This window comes from Artibeus jamaicensis, unplaced genomic scaffold (genome assembly GCF_021234435.1).
Source record: "Artibeus jamaicensis isolate MK-2021 breed Jamaican fruit bat unplaced genomic scaffold, CSHL_Jam_final contig_548, whole genome shotgun sequence".
NCBI lineage: Eukaryota > Metazoa > Chordata > Mammalia > Chiroptera > Phyllostomidae > Artibeus > Artibeus jamaicensis.
Window position 1 is genome coordinate 11,312,894 of NW_026521883.1, and position 15,380 is coordinate 11,328,273.

A 15,380-nucleotide genomic window follows, 5' to 3' on the forward strand; every position below is an offset into this window, starting at 1 on the left:
AGAAAAGGTACAGACCATAGATTAATCACAAGGCAAATACTTGTGTATACACCACCCATGTCAGGAAATGAACCATGTTTACATTACAACCTGCTCGCAAGTATTTATAGCAGCTCTTTTCATAAGCACACAAAACTGAAAACAACACAAATGGACACTCATCCAGTGAGTGAATGAATAAACAAACTGTGGTACATCCACACAATGGAATACTACTCAGTAATAAAAAGGACTAACTATTGATACATGCAACAACTTAGATGAATCACCAAAGCATTATGCGAAGTACATAAAAGAAGTATCAAAAGGCTACATACTGTATGACTCCATTTATGCAATGTTCTTGAAAAAACAAAACGATAGCGATAGAGAACAGATCAGCGACTGCCAGGAGGACAGGTGGGATGGAGGATGTGGTGGTGAAGGACTAGCGCCAGGGAGTTTTTCCGGGTGATAGAACCTCAAAATCCTGGTTATGGTGGTGTTACAATCTATACACGTGTTAAAATTCATATAAATGTACACCAAAAGAAAAATCAATTTCACTGTACAATAACTTTACAAATTAAGTTAAAAGAAAAGAAATGGGACATGGCAAGCAGCCAGAGCCCCTCTGGTTCCCCTTTCAGCGACTTACCCCACCTTTCCCCAAAGAGATAAGAATTTATTCATTGATACTTTAAATACTTTATATCACCTGCTTTGGCCAATCAATAGGCTTAGATCTAGTCTGATTGCTTTTAGGTGCCCAGTAGTGTTTTAATTCAAGGGACTACTCAGGAAATCATACAAGTTCAAGGGCTGGAAGTGCTGATTTGTTCGTGTTTCCCACTCTGGCAGATTTCATTCAAATTGGTAAAAGTAACATAGTACAACCTTAAGAAAAGTTTATTGAATCAGTAAATAAAAACTTTACAAAAGGGACAAGAGATATTCTCAAATCACCTGCAAATCATATCAATCCCATTATCACCTTACCCAAAATCATCAAAAAGAGACCTGAAATCATCTGTAAATTTTCTGTGATAGTATTACATACCATGAAATGAGAGCAAGGATTTTTGAAGCATATTCATTATGAATTTTATTTTTGACAACTTGCATCACTGTGTCTACAGCACAAAGTTTTCTCTCTTCCCAGTATAAAACCTAGTTAAAGAATTCTGTAGGACAAGAAAATTACCACAACTTAGTATTAAACCCCAGGCAACTAACAAAAGGAAGTTATAAATTTAACAATGATCTGATTTACAGTTTCAAATTGGTTTTACATTGACAAAATACCTTCTTCACTTCTTTGTTGCTTTGGTTTTAAGCTTCCAAGCTGATATACCTGGTAATTTTTCTTTCAGCACAAAGCATGTTATTTGGTTAATAAATGTATGTACCTAGGTGTGGCAAAGTAAGCTTGTTTTTATGTACTAAGGGTGGGTGCTGGAGGACTAACATCTGTTGTTTTTGCCTTCCTTCCCTGCCCTCTCTCTTTGGGGCAGCACCCCCTTTCTGAGATGAACTGTCCCTCCACTTCTTTGTGTGGTTCTTGGTACCACTGCCAACTGCTGTACCCTTGGTCACAGTGATTGGCCAAGGGATGTCACATGACTAAGCCAGGCCAGTCAAAGGCTTTCCTAGGGATTGTGTTTCTGTTGCTCTTCTTTCCTCTGGGGTCACTAGCCTACTTTGATATATGCTGGAAATTTTGACACCAAGGCCTTCACCCACTTTCCCCACCACTCCCTGGAAAAAGCCAGATCACAGTAGGAGAGGAGAAGATGGAGAGACTGTGGTTGCTATAGCCAAGCTTCTTTTGAAGATCCAAGCTTCTGCCCTGTTGGACAGTAGTTTCCTTGTGCACCTTCTTGCCAGTGTAAGGCAGCAGTTATCCACACCCTATAACTGATCATAAACAATAACAGTAAGAAGAACAATGGAATATGCAGTGAGCTTGTCTAATGTATTAAGCTTGGCTAAGCCCTTTACCTCCAGTGTCATATTTTGTTCTCACAACCAGTACAGAATTTTTATAGATTCAATCACTACTTCTATTTATAGTTGAGGGAACAGTCACAGAGAGATTAAAAATATGTCCAAGTTCACAAAAATAGTAAGAGGTGAAGCTGGGATTCAAGTTGAGAAAGCCAGATGCCAAAGCCTCGACCAGGTGTCTAAGCTTCCAATGAGATAGAGATGCAAACAAGGGAACGAATGCCTCTTCCTTGAAGCCCTCCAGCATTACACAGGCTACACTGAATTTCTGTGTCACAGCTTTATTTGTGCGTGTGGCCGCTTTATCAAGTAATTAATGTGAGAGGCAATACAAAGTTGTGGTTACGGTCTGGGTTCAAGCTCTAGCTTGGCCTCCTACTAGAAGTGTGATCTCAGCCTCAGTTTACTCAGTTGTAAAGTGGGAATAAATATAGTACCTAATTTCTGATGTGAGTTAAGTATTAAGTGTTTTAATATGTGTAAGGTATTTAGAGCAGGATCTGTCACATAAAAAGCAGCTCTGTAAGTCTAGGCTCTTATCCAGATGTTCTCCAAATGTACTTACTGTCTATGTTGCCTCCCCAAGTGGAGTTTGAGTTCTGTAAATCCTGGGTTCCTTGCTCCCCTGGCATCTTTTGAAGATGCTGGTGTCCTAGGGATCACACAGTAGGCACTCATGGGTTAAATGCTTGTGGGCAAAGCCTGCCATGTTTCAACTCAGTGTCCCCACTCATAAGCATTATTAAAGATGCATAAGACAAAACAAGCCCATTTGAAATTTTGCTTTTACTCCCTAAAATTATATTATCTATGTTGGCGGAATCCTACAATTAAATGGTTCTGTTCTATAAAGATCAAAAACGCACACCTGAAAATCAGGCATACTTTCTAGGGAACTTCCCACTCCTGGCTTAGCATTTGGAAATCTGCCCTTCTTCCCAGCAACCGCTCCAACAGGAGGTGACTTAGGGAGGAATGGGAAAGGGAGGAGGCCAGAGAGGAAACCTGAGTTCCGAGAAAACAGTCACGTCCTTTAAAACATCAGGGCAGAACGAGGCACGTCACTCCAGCTGACATTTACACTTTATTGAAGAGATGCAAACAAATAATTGGATAGGAGGCTTTGGCTTTTATTGAATCAGTGTTAATTACTCTCGGGACTTAGTGAAATCACAAAGATCACCAGGCTTAAGCTTCTAGAGTCGTCTTGGAGATGAACAGCCTCATCATTTGTCAGCTGGAGACAGCCATTAGTAGGCAAGTCCCCTCTGCAAGAGGCTGTGCGTGAGCTCATAGGGCCAGTTTCAAATGTTTTTAAAAGAGCAGAGTGAAGTGTTAGAGGCAAGTAGAACTGGCTTCAGAACCTTTAGCTGCCTCCCATAGCTGTGTGACATTCCAGAGTCTTCTATTTAACATGGACATAAGCCACACCTACGTTTCTGCTTTGAGGTTAGAATTTGAGATAATATAGGGAAACCACCTAAACTGTGCCTTACAAATAGTGAGTGCTGAAAAAGTAACTTTCATAAAAGTATGGCACCAAAAGGCTGTAGACAAAACAGTGGGGTTAAATGTTACCAGATTTGCGTTCAACAATTATTGCTTAACTGAGCAGGTTTAGGCCAGGTTATAACCAATTTAAGGATTCACACTTAAGAAATAGAGTTTGCTCCTCAAAACATTCATAATATTTGGCTCTGGCTGGTGTGGCTTAATAGATTGAGCACCAGCCTGCAAACAGAAGGGTCGCAGGCCAGTTTCCATGGTGCAGGGTGTGAGAGAGGCAACCACACATTGCTGCTTCTCTCCCTCTCTTTCTCCCTCCCTTCCTCCTCTCTAAAAATAAATGTTTTTAAAAATTCATAATATTTGAATGAATGTTCAATGAGCTCCGTTACTGGTAATGTTTTCTATCCATGTTTGTATTTTTACAGGTGCTTTCTGAATATAATGTAAGAGAAAGGTTTAAAATGGGCATAAAATGTGTAACAATACCTTCAAGCCCTGTGCCCATGGCAGACTTAATTAATCAATTACAGTATTTTTTTTCTTGTAGTTGTTGAACCTGGATGTGGCTTCTCTATCCTTCTCAATGTCTTGCTCCAGGTAGCCTCAGAACTGTTCACATCTGATATTTGAAATAAATCCTATTTGACATCCCGTCTTAAATTTGGAGTATTCCAAAAATAATAGAAGCCTATGGGGTAGATAATTTAGGCATCTGGGCCTTCTGAGCCCCACAGATCAACAAGCAGGTGCCTCTAAGACCTGACAAAAGTGAACAAAAACAAATACCCATCTACCCTAAAACTGCAACTTTGCTGCTTTGTAATATTGTTTTATTGTGGAACTATTGCCATAGATTTGAATCACAACATCCTACTTCCTCTGAGAAGCTGCCATGTGTGATAGACGGAGAATCAGAAACACGACAGTGCAGAAAGCACGGAGGCAGCATGTGGAGGGCTCTGGGTGTGGAGGCGACCAGCGGGTGCTGAACCCTTGATATCATCCACAGGAGAAGCGGGGCTGGAACTTGTGCACCAGAGACCACCTGCCTCAGTGAGGCACGTGAGGCTATTCTCAAAGCCAGAACTGCTGGTATCAAGGTAGGTTTGGGGGAGACTTTGGTGGTGACTTATAAGCCAAAACATTTCTCATTATCTGAAATGTAAATGTTTAGGCTGGAAAAAAGGTAAGTACATCATAGCATAGAGAGCTCCTTGAACATTAGTGTTCAAGCTCCCCTGGAAATGGGCCCCAGAGCCAGTAGAGAGACTTGCAGGTCCTGATATCCACAGATTGGCAAACTGTCCTCCTACAAGTCAGGGGCACTCCAGGGGGTACCCCGGAAGCAGCTGTAGGATTGAGCAGGAGGCTGAGAGGTGGGACTTGGACATATTTCTCACCATTTCCGCTGCTAATGCCCTGGTCTGAGCCACCTCATTTCTGGCCTGAATTGGGCAATAGCCTTCTAACTGTTCTCTTTGCTTTCATCCCCATGGCCATCTGGTCTATTCTCAGTGCAGCAGCAAGAGCAAACCTGTTAAAACAGAAGTCACATCAGGCCACCACTTCCTGGGTCAAAACCCTCAGCAACTCCCCATTTCACTCTGCATAAAAGCCAAATTCCTGGCAGGACTCTTGAAGGCCTTGAACGATCTAGTCCCCTATTACCTTTCCAATCTCCTGTTATATCCACCAGATGCGAGAATAACTTTTGAAGACCTTTCAGGGTTTTGATCTTATTTTATTGGCCAAGCTTAACCTGCGCAGGGGCGAACTCTCGGAGTGTCCTGAGACACGGTGCCCAGAGGACTGCAGACTAGAGTCGCGCCAAGTACTTACAGCTTAGTCCTTATATAAGAAGGAGCAAGCAAACGTTGAACAGAAGCAGACGTGGCAGTTAGCTATTTGCTGACAGAGACCGGGAGTGGGAACAGGGTGGGGTTTCAAAATTCAAAACTAAACAGATTACAATCTGCCTATCTTGCTCTAAGTAGGGCACTCACATGCTGCAGGCTGTCTGCTCAGCCTTTGTTTGCATGCTGTTCCTTGTTCCTGTTTTGCTGTGGTCAGGCTATGTTCTCAATTTCCCAGATCTCAACATCCTCTGCCACTATGCTCCTCCTTGCTCCCTGCACTCCTGCCATGCCTGCATCTCCACTCTCCTTCCAACGGGCAGGTGTGATCCCATGCAGGACCTTTGCTCAGGCTGCTCTGTGCCTGGGATGCTCTTCTCCCAGACAAGTGCTGTGTGGTTTCCTCACAGCCTTTTGAAATCTTTGTTCAAACCTCACTTTCTCATGAAGCCTTCCTAACTTTTTTGTCTGTTTCCTCCACACCAACTGGGCACTCTGGATTCCCCTTCCTCTGGCTTACTTTTCTTTTTCCTGGTATGCGTATCACCTTCTAACATACCACCTAATTTGCTGATTTACTAAGTTTCTTGTTTGTCTGCCTCTCCGCCCCCTACCCTTGCTAACAAGTGAGTTCCATAAGGGCAGGAATATTTGTGTGATGTTTTTCAGTGATGTTTCCCAGGCATTGGAACACTGCCTGGCACATAGTGGGATTTCAAAAAACACTTGATGATTTAGTGAATGAATGAATGAATGAATGAATGAGTGACTGGGTTTCTGGGCCCACCACCTTGTCATCGACTAGAGCAACTTCATCTTTAAAATCAGCTTTGATGTGAGGCTTCTGTAAAAAAAAAAAAATCCATTTGAAGAAAAGATTCAGCAGCTAACAGGCCCATTCAGAGAGCACCACTCTGGGCCAGTGCCCCCTTTACATCGCTGGGGGAACCTGGGCCCGGAGCAGTCGTACACCCAGTCAGAGCAGAGCTGGAAGACAACCCTCGTCTCTCGACACAGTCTCGGCCTTCCTCAGTCTGTTTCACACTCATCATCCTCACCGAAATGCCTTCCCTGCTCTGGCCTTAAATCTTTACACCTGCCTTTAGAGAAACAGCATTTCTCAATTAGTCTAATCAAGAGTTTCACTGATCCTAGCAGTGGTAACGTGAGCTGTGCTCTATTCCCCTCACCCCCCTTTTCAAAGCTCTGATTACCGCAAGTGACAGGTTTATAAGTAGGTAGGTGATAAGCTCGTTTTTCTAATTCCAGCTCAACCACCCCAGGTGTGATTAAGTTTATTGATGCTGTTATTACTAATAATCAGCTTTTTTTTCTTCTGGCAACGCCCAGTTCCTAGAAATTTTGCAAGCATTGCCCGTATATGCAAAGGTGAACGAAGTGGTAAACATCGCCATCTGTTCTGTATTATCTTCCCTTAAACCTTCCCCACCTCCCCACTCTTCTCTCTTTTATGGCATCTTACGGGCAAGCAGTTGGGCAATCATCCAACCACAGAGTGGACATTGTCCTGTTTCCACTTCAAATAAAAAAGAAAAAGGAATTCCTCAAAAAAGTAGCTAATGCTTATTTCAGTGAGGTTTTGTTGCTTAGGAAACAGTTTGACAAGGAGCACTGCAGTATAACGCCGCTCACAGCCTGGTGGTGCCACTCACAGCCTGGTGGTGCGGATCTTCCTCCCTGTATCCTTATCCGTACGTAGGCTTGGGTCTCCCCGAACATCTTCGGTTGTTTTATTTAGAGGGCCACAAATCATATCGGTTTCTAGACTGTCTGCTCAGTAAGGCTATTGGAATGTCTATCTACATATTAAGTATTTTTAAATTGGCGATTTAACATTTTTATTTTTTCCTTATTGAATCCCTCAGTTCACACTTAAGCCTATTTACAAAAAGAGAGGACAAATTTCCTTTTTATTTCAGTATTAGGTTCATGCCAGAATACTGTTTGAAATGATCTGAACTCTATTTTTTAGCTTACCAATTTTTAAAAAATGTATTTATTTATTTCTTAGAGAGAGGGTAAAGGCGAGAGGGAGAGAAACATCAATGTGCGGTTGTTTCTTGCACACCTGCCAGAGGGGACCTGGCCTGCAGCCCAGGCACGTGCCCTGACTGGGAATCAAACCGACTACCCTTTGCTTTACAGGCCCCTGCCTACAATCCAGTGAGCTACACCAACCAGGGCAAGTTTACTAATTAAAAAAAAAATCTTATTTTTAATTCAGGCTATGAACATATAACATTACATTGTTATTTTACAATTTTGAGCCTAATATAACCTTAAAAGAAAGACTTCTGAAACTATCTTATGTAGTATATTTTCTATTTATTTAAAATTTTATACAGCTGTGTCATTTGTATCTTTTCTTTTTTACCTTGATAATTTCAAATATATTTTTCCACTTTAGGGACTAAAAATTAATTGAATTACTTAGTATAGAACTGTAATCCCCGGTAATAAGCATCTAACAATGTTTGAATTCTGTAGCAATGTTTTGCCTGTGTTTTGAAGTTCAAGAAACTTCTTAATTATAGCTCTTGATTTGACTCTAGACCAGGGTTTTAATTTTCTTTTTATAAACCTGATTCTGGCCTAGTTGGTTTACAATTGTTTTTCCCCCAAAAAACCTGAAGAAAGGGTAGCTCGTGAAGGAGGTTAGGTAAAGTTGAATAGAAAGGAGAAATGCAAGTGTAGGAGTCAGAAGGTTACAAAGGCTTTGAAAGAGATTAGCTTGCATTTACACTTTTGTTTTGAGGCCCTGGCATACCAATTAAAAGAAGGAAATATTGACTACTTGTTTTTTTGTCAAAAGTTTCATACAACAGTCAGTTATTCTAGTTAAAATGTTTTACCTTTATCAAGGAAAATGTAAGAATCTTAAAATATGGCTTTTAAAAAATATCTATTTTATTATTTATTTTTAGAGAGAGGGGAAGGGAAGGAGAAAGGGAGGGAGAGAAACATCAATGTGTGGTTGCCTCTGTTGTGTCCCCCACCGGGGACCTGGCTGGCAACCCAGGCATGTGCCCTGACTGGGAATCAAATCAGTGACCCTTTGGTTCTCGGGCCGGTGCTCAAGCCCCTGAGCCACACAAGCCAGGGCAAGAATATGGCCATATATAGGAAGCAAAAGCTCTTTCAAGAGGTGTGGGGGCAATTTTGCTGGTAAAGTCCCCCCATCTGCCATGCATGAAAGTGAAACTACCAAGACATAATCTGCTTGGGGAAGAGAGGTAGCCAATCCCTCAAAGGAGAAGGGCCAAGAGCCCCTTCCTCAAGGGGCTTTTATTGGGTTCTTCGCAAAAGAATACAGGTAAGGATCAAACAATAGATAGCATTCAAAGAACCATGAGGGCTTATTCTTAGCCAGGGTCAGATAGCTAAAGAGCCATAAAACTTTGAGGAACAAACTTCTTGCTTGGACCCTTTTCATTTAAATGAGAGCATTCTAAACAAAGCAGATTTCACTGGATTTTACATATTCTTTCTTAGGCCCCGATCACCCGGTAAAACCTGCCCTTTCCAGCACAGGGTGCACTGCCTTCCCCATCATAGGTTTTCAGGCTTAAGTGTATTAGAGCCAGAAAGTGCTTCTCCCAGAGGACACGGGGACTCAGGCTATGTCGGAATAGCGGGGAGCAAGGGTCCATCACTCCCTCTTTGTTGTAGCCCCCTGAGTTCTTCCATGATGGCTTCCCAAGTGATCGTGTCTGGCTTAGGTTGCCCCTCCTCTGAGGGGTCATACCCGTCATAGACTAACCAACCAAGCACTGGGGGCAGGGGATGAAGCAGAAGCATTTGCTACCAGAGAGAAGCTTTGTCTCCTTAGTGGCTGGCATTCTGGAGTCGCTCACTCAGTCTTAGCCATGGGGGGCAGTTACAACTCCTGAAACCAGGCAGAGCGGTTCCCAACAAAGAGGTGGTTGAAATTTGATACAGAAAAACTTTATGAAAAGAGGCCACTATGATCAAAGTGTGTGCTCTCAACAGTATCTCGGTACCCTAACCACGCCCAGGCAAGGAAGGGGTCACATCATCAGTAACTCAGCAAGGACCTGAGATAAGGACCAAGCAAAATGAACTTCTTCATAAATGTGTAACACAAGGAAGGTCCACATAGAGGTTTTGTAGGGGCTCTAAAGCAAAGTTTGCCCAATAGCTTTGTTGCACACTGGATGATGATTGGGAAGGCATCCTACTGTTGGTGCTCAGAGGCATCTTGGATTAGAGACTTACCAGGTCTCTGCCTGCATCTCTTCTTTAGGGACCACATTCTTATGCATTTAACAGAAAAAAGATAATCTAGAACATTGTACATGTAGATAAGTAACAGCAGAAACAATGCAAACAGCAGGAGAATAAGATGATTTATGGTAAAGATAGTTATCAAATGATATACTTTCAAAACAAAAATGTGTAATGGCTTTAGACAAAGACCTAAGTCTAATTACTTACCATGGAGTGCACCTCCAAACCAAGAGGTCTTAATTACTTAATACAAAGACCTAAGCCTCTAAGGAAGTGACCTAAGCAAGGGACAGACCTACTTACTTTTAATAAGCAATGACAGCTCATTGAAACCAGTTGACACTTAGATTGCTGTTCACACTCACTCACCTGGCGACAGATTCTGAACAGAATCTGGTATGAGAGAGAGAGTTATGCTGAACAGGCACATTCTCTCTGAGTATGGCAGTCTGCTAATACGGTAGAGGAGTTTGGAAAAGCATGGAGTTCAGGAATCGAAGGCCTTTTAGAAGCGTAAATGTGTTGAAGTTATCTGCAGAAGCTTGGCTGTTGCTTGGCTATCACTCAGAGGAATGCTTTGAAATGAGTTCATCCCTGACTGGCCAACTCTTAGAAGTGGGGGGCTGATCCTGATTGGTTTGGCCTGTGAAAGCATGTTTACCTGGAGTAAGTTAGTCAAACAGGTTTAACACCAGTTTGGGTGTCTTCTCATTACCATGGTTATATAACAGTGAGTCTTTCCCTAGTTAATGGGAACTCTTTCCTTTCATCCTCAACCCTAACTGATACACTTACCTTAGTCGCAGTCTAGTCTAGACTGTAGGTCTGTTCCCCACTATGGACTTTATTAAATTTGCGACATTTCTTGAAAAAGTCACTTATTACTAAACAGCAGGCTCCTCCTTTGTGTGCTCTGGCTAATGATAACTACCTCCAGGATTATCGTGAAGATTAAATGTTATAATGATTATGAAAACTCTATAAATTATACACATCATGAAAATACAAAACACACTTGAAATCCTCTCAAAATTTGATAATATATGTCGAAATGGTGCATGCCCTGTTCCTCAAGACCTGACTCCAACGTTCCTTCCTCCAAGAAAATATCCTTGATTTATCCAAGTCTTTATTGATTTTCCTATTCTCTGGATTTTGACATTTATCTTCTGTACTGTTCAATATAGGACTTGTAGTTATTCCATCTTGATTTATTCGCTGTAATTTCTGGTTGTTGACATTATTCTCCTAAACTAATTTAAAGTTACTTAGGGCAAGAATCTCACATCTTCCTTAACATCAAGGACTATCAGAGCTGGAGAGCTCAAGAACCCAGGGTCCATAAGTAGTAGCTGCATCCACACTCCAGTGTGGGCCTGTATAGACATAGCTAATCAATCACAGAGCTCTTCCCCTCAACTCCCCCAGCCCAGGCTCTAGAATTCTGAATTTCACCACAGCACTCTTGGCAGCTACTGTCCCTGTAGGGGACTCATTACCCTTAGATGTAAGCTGCTTGCTATCCTGGAACTACTCCAACTCGGTCATTTCCACATCAGGAAATTGAGACCTGCAGAGGCAGTGACTTGCTCAGGGACTGCAGACCCAGAAGGAGACCCAGTGTCTCTTCTTCCTTGTTCTCATTCCTTCCTTCGTGACACCAAACACGCTGCCTTGCTGATATGCCCAAGGGTGCCCAGCACAGTTGCTGAGCCCCTACTTGGTGCTCCAGAAACACTGATGACCATTCTTCCCGGGGCTGAGTTTACTCAGGTATTTGGAAAGCAGGGCATTTCCACAACATGGTTGACACTGTGATTTAATATTGTTGGGTTGGTCTGGCGTGGCAGCTTAATTCATGATTATGAATTATCTGACATTTCAGTTCAAGTTTGTCGTTTTCAAACTCTTTCTTCTACAACGAGGGCCACAAAGGATATCCCAAATCTGTTGAAGCACATATTCCCCTTCACCATTAGCCAAAATTGGCATCATTCACACAAATGAAAAGAGTCACTAATTGCACAAAACACCCCTGGTTAAATACAGCAATGGGAGATATCGGTCAGTCACATTCACAGTGAAAATTAGATTTAAAAAGCATGAATCTAAAATCCCATTTGCAATGGAATTAGTTAGTTCTCCTCAGATTACTTAATACTGAGTTTGATGCATTGGAGCTAATTGTTATTCCTGGTTCTCTCCCCAGGCACTTAAGTGGGCACTTAATAAAACAGTAATTAAAGGAAGTCGATTTTTTAAAACTCCAATGTGAACAGCATCTTTGCTCTTTGAAGGCTGTTGTGTAAACCAGACCCTGATGTCAGAGAGAGGGGAGGTTCTTGCTCAGTAGCAACACAAATCAGAAAATCCTTTTAAAAAGAGTTTCTAATACCCATTAATATGTAACAACAATAGTTTTACTTACCATAGCAACCAAGCCATCCTCCTTTCTTTTCTCTTTGCTATGTCATTTCTGGGAAAACTGTGCTCTTTATAAACAGGTTCAGTTCTTTAAACAGAAGCGTTACATTTAGAAACTTTCTTTCCCTTCCCCCACAGCCCTTCCCTTCTCCATTTCACTTCGGAAAAGAAAATACAGCCAGCCAGAAAAGGTAATTTGTCAATATGCATTAGGAGACACAGCAACGTTCATAGCCTTTGATCCTGTAATCTCCTCACTTAGAATTGATTCTTAGGGAAAAGTCAAAAGAAGAAAAGTAAATAAATCAGGAAGAGTGAAAAAACCCTCAAAAATAAGGGAATATACACATTAATATACATACTTCAAGGACAATAATACCAAAGACTAGTAGAAACATGAGCAACTCTTAAATTACAATCATAAAAAAAGTAGAAAAAAGTTGGTAAGTATATATACTATTCTTGGAACCAGGTAAATACAGGTATAATCATAAACAATGGTTGGAAAGTAAGTAGTGGCCAACGACAAAAAAGAATTTAAATCAAAGAGGCAGGGAAATGGTTGTTTTGGTGGTGGTCATTTTTCAAAACGTTCTTTAATAATAATAGAAAAAATGAGCTGCCCACCAGTGTCGTTAGTATCATGGCAAATGGAGGCAGGAGGTGCTCCCGCTGGGGAGCGAGGAAGTGCTGCTGACCGGCAGTGTTATCCTGGAAACCCTTTCGCTCTCTGCTCTTACGTTTTTCATCTATAAAAGGACACTGAGCAACGTTTTTGAAAGTGGACTTGTAGTTTTAAATTCTATTATCCTTCATGGACTTTCTACTTTATTTAAGTTGATATTGGAAGTGCTTTAAAATGTCTGAACATGGTAAACATTTGTCGAATTTCAGGGCTGTGGTCCAGTAAAGAAAGTCTCAGGCTTAGAGAGATGCGTTATATAAAAGAAAAAGTAATATATTTGTCCTGGTTCAAAACTAGTAATAGAGCTTTGATTTATCCACTCTTCAGGAAAGCTCATACGTCTAACCTGCTGCTCATTACATAGTTAATCATGCCATAAAATATATTTAAAAGATGGGGAAATAGTGTTATTCAAGAACCCTATGATTTATGAGTGAATAAATCATAACTGTTGACAAAGGATGAGCTGCTGTCTTCTCATTGTTTTGAGGCACAATGATACCTGCATCTTAGTTCTCTGTGCTAAGAAGTCAGCAAGTCAAAGTTACCAGCAGGTGGCAGTATGATCACCAAAGGTACTCCCAGGAGCTGCTGGGGACCCAAGAAGCAGTGTTTCCAGGACACATTTTATGTATCTTGGACCCCAAACAGTCCTTTGTCCAAGTCTACCATTCTCTCTCTTGAGAACAAAATCCCGCCCACCTCTTGGGAACCCGAGGTCTAGCAGAGGCCTTGTGGTCATACGCCCATGGTTCCAGATCATCGTTTTCCCCTTTGTCAACTGTGTGACCATGTGCCTTCTCGAAGCATCAGGATTTACTTATGAAGTCCTTCCTCACGGAGCTGTGGGATAAAGAGATTTAATCCTTAGTGCCTCTATCATAGTGTTGAAATTAGTAAGAAATTAGTGTTAGAACCCTTCTCATTGCCCAATTCCATCTTTTTAAGAATCCTTGTCTATAGCACTGTTGCTCGTAACACTTACTTTGGTGCTTTGTAATGTTTTTTAAATGATCCATAGAAGTATATCTTACCTACTAACTCTCTTAGATATAGGACTACAGCTACAGGTTATGCACCCATCAAACCATCTAGAAGCTTGGAGGGGAAGTCCAGTAACATTATCCATTATGAAGAAGCCAAACATAGAACTAAAATTTATCGGGTGGTTCTACATAATAGGGACTGTGCTGAGGACTTTGAATACATTATCTCCTTTAATTTTCACACAAAAAATTCCATGCTGTAGGTAATATTACTATTCCTCTACTAATTAAAAAAAGGCATATAAAAAGACTATTTAACAAGACCCAGAGACACAAATAGAAATGACAACTGAGATCTGGAACACACATGTCTCTAAGTTGGAGTATAAATGCTTCTTGAAACATGAATTTACTATGAACGACCAACACTAGTAGAGTTGCTAGAGAGTACCCAGAGCCCACTATTCAATGCCAGATTTGCAGGTGGAGTGGCCTTCTGATGAATGACTGGTAGAAACTGGCTCTGCCGCAGTGTTATAGCTCTGATGTCACTAAGGGGCTCATATTTCTGCTCCACCAGCTGCAGGGTGATGCAGAGAGGAAAGGAGGGATTGTTGACTCCCTACCACAGGTGATCTCCATTAGCCTACCTAGAGGAAAAGCAGGCGTCTACAAGCCCCATCTCCATTCAGACTTTTCTCTAATAATACAATTGTTATTTCCTTTAGTAGACTCACACAAAATTTGATCCTGTGCAAAGACTGATCTCTTTTATATGCATTGGTTTTATTGTTACATCACTTTTATTGTATTTTTCATTACTGTTTATCCCCCCCATACTCCTTTCTGTTCCCACCGCCTTGCCCTCTCAGTCACTACCCTGTTGTTTGTGTCCATGAGTTATTTCTCTTTGCGTTGGTTTTAAATGACAAAATAAATGGTTTTGGGGAAGAAACTCAGTGACTCTTATTGAACTTTAAAGCCATTTCATAGACATTGGGGTTGTGTATGGATGTGGGTAGCATACTTTTTATGGGCTTTACCTCCAAGAACTCCACCAGGTTTTCATGGTGAAGAGCTGGCAAAAACCTTAGTCGTGACCATTTTGAAATACTCTCAGTGCATTCTCCATAATAAAAAACTACTTTGCAGGGGAAAATACTTTACCCAAACCTTGTTGACTTGGGGAGAAGGGCAACCCAACTCTAACCCATTTATTCTTCCCATCTCAACTAAAGAAGAAAAAGTAAAAAAATTAAAAATGTGAAGGTCACAGCCCAGGGACAAAGGCCCATGGAAAGACTGAGGTCTACTCAGAGGATAATAGACTGCCTCCCCTCCCCGGTATTTACTGCTGTACCGGCAGGGCTCTAGTATCATGTCAGTGGATAAAGGCTGGAAAAGCTGCGAGACAGATACTCTGTTTAAGAAGGTATTCTTGTGGAAACCCAGAGGCTACAGGTGAGACAAAAACAAGTACTCGAAAGGAAATTGAAGCCTCAGACACCCACAGCTACGCAAGCAGTAAACACAGCGTAACTCTGCCAGACAAATATAAACTCTCACACTGAATGCCCAAGTCCTCAGTTACTATTATCCGGTATGTCATGTCCAGCTTTCAATAACACATTACAAGGCATGCTAAAAGGCAGGAGAAAGTAGTCTGAA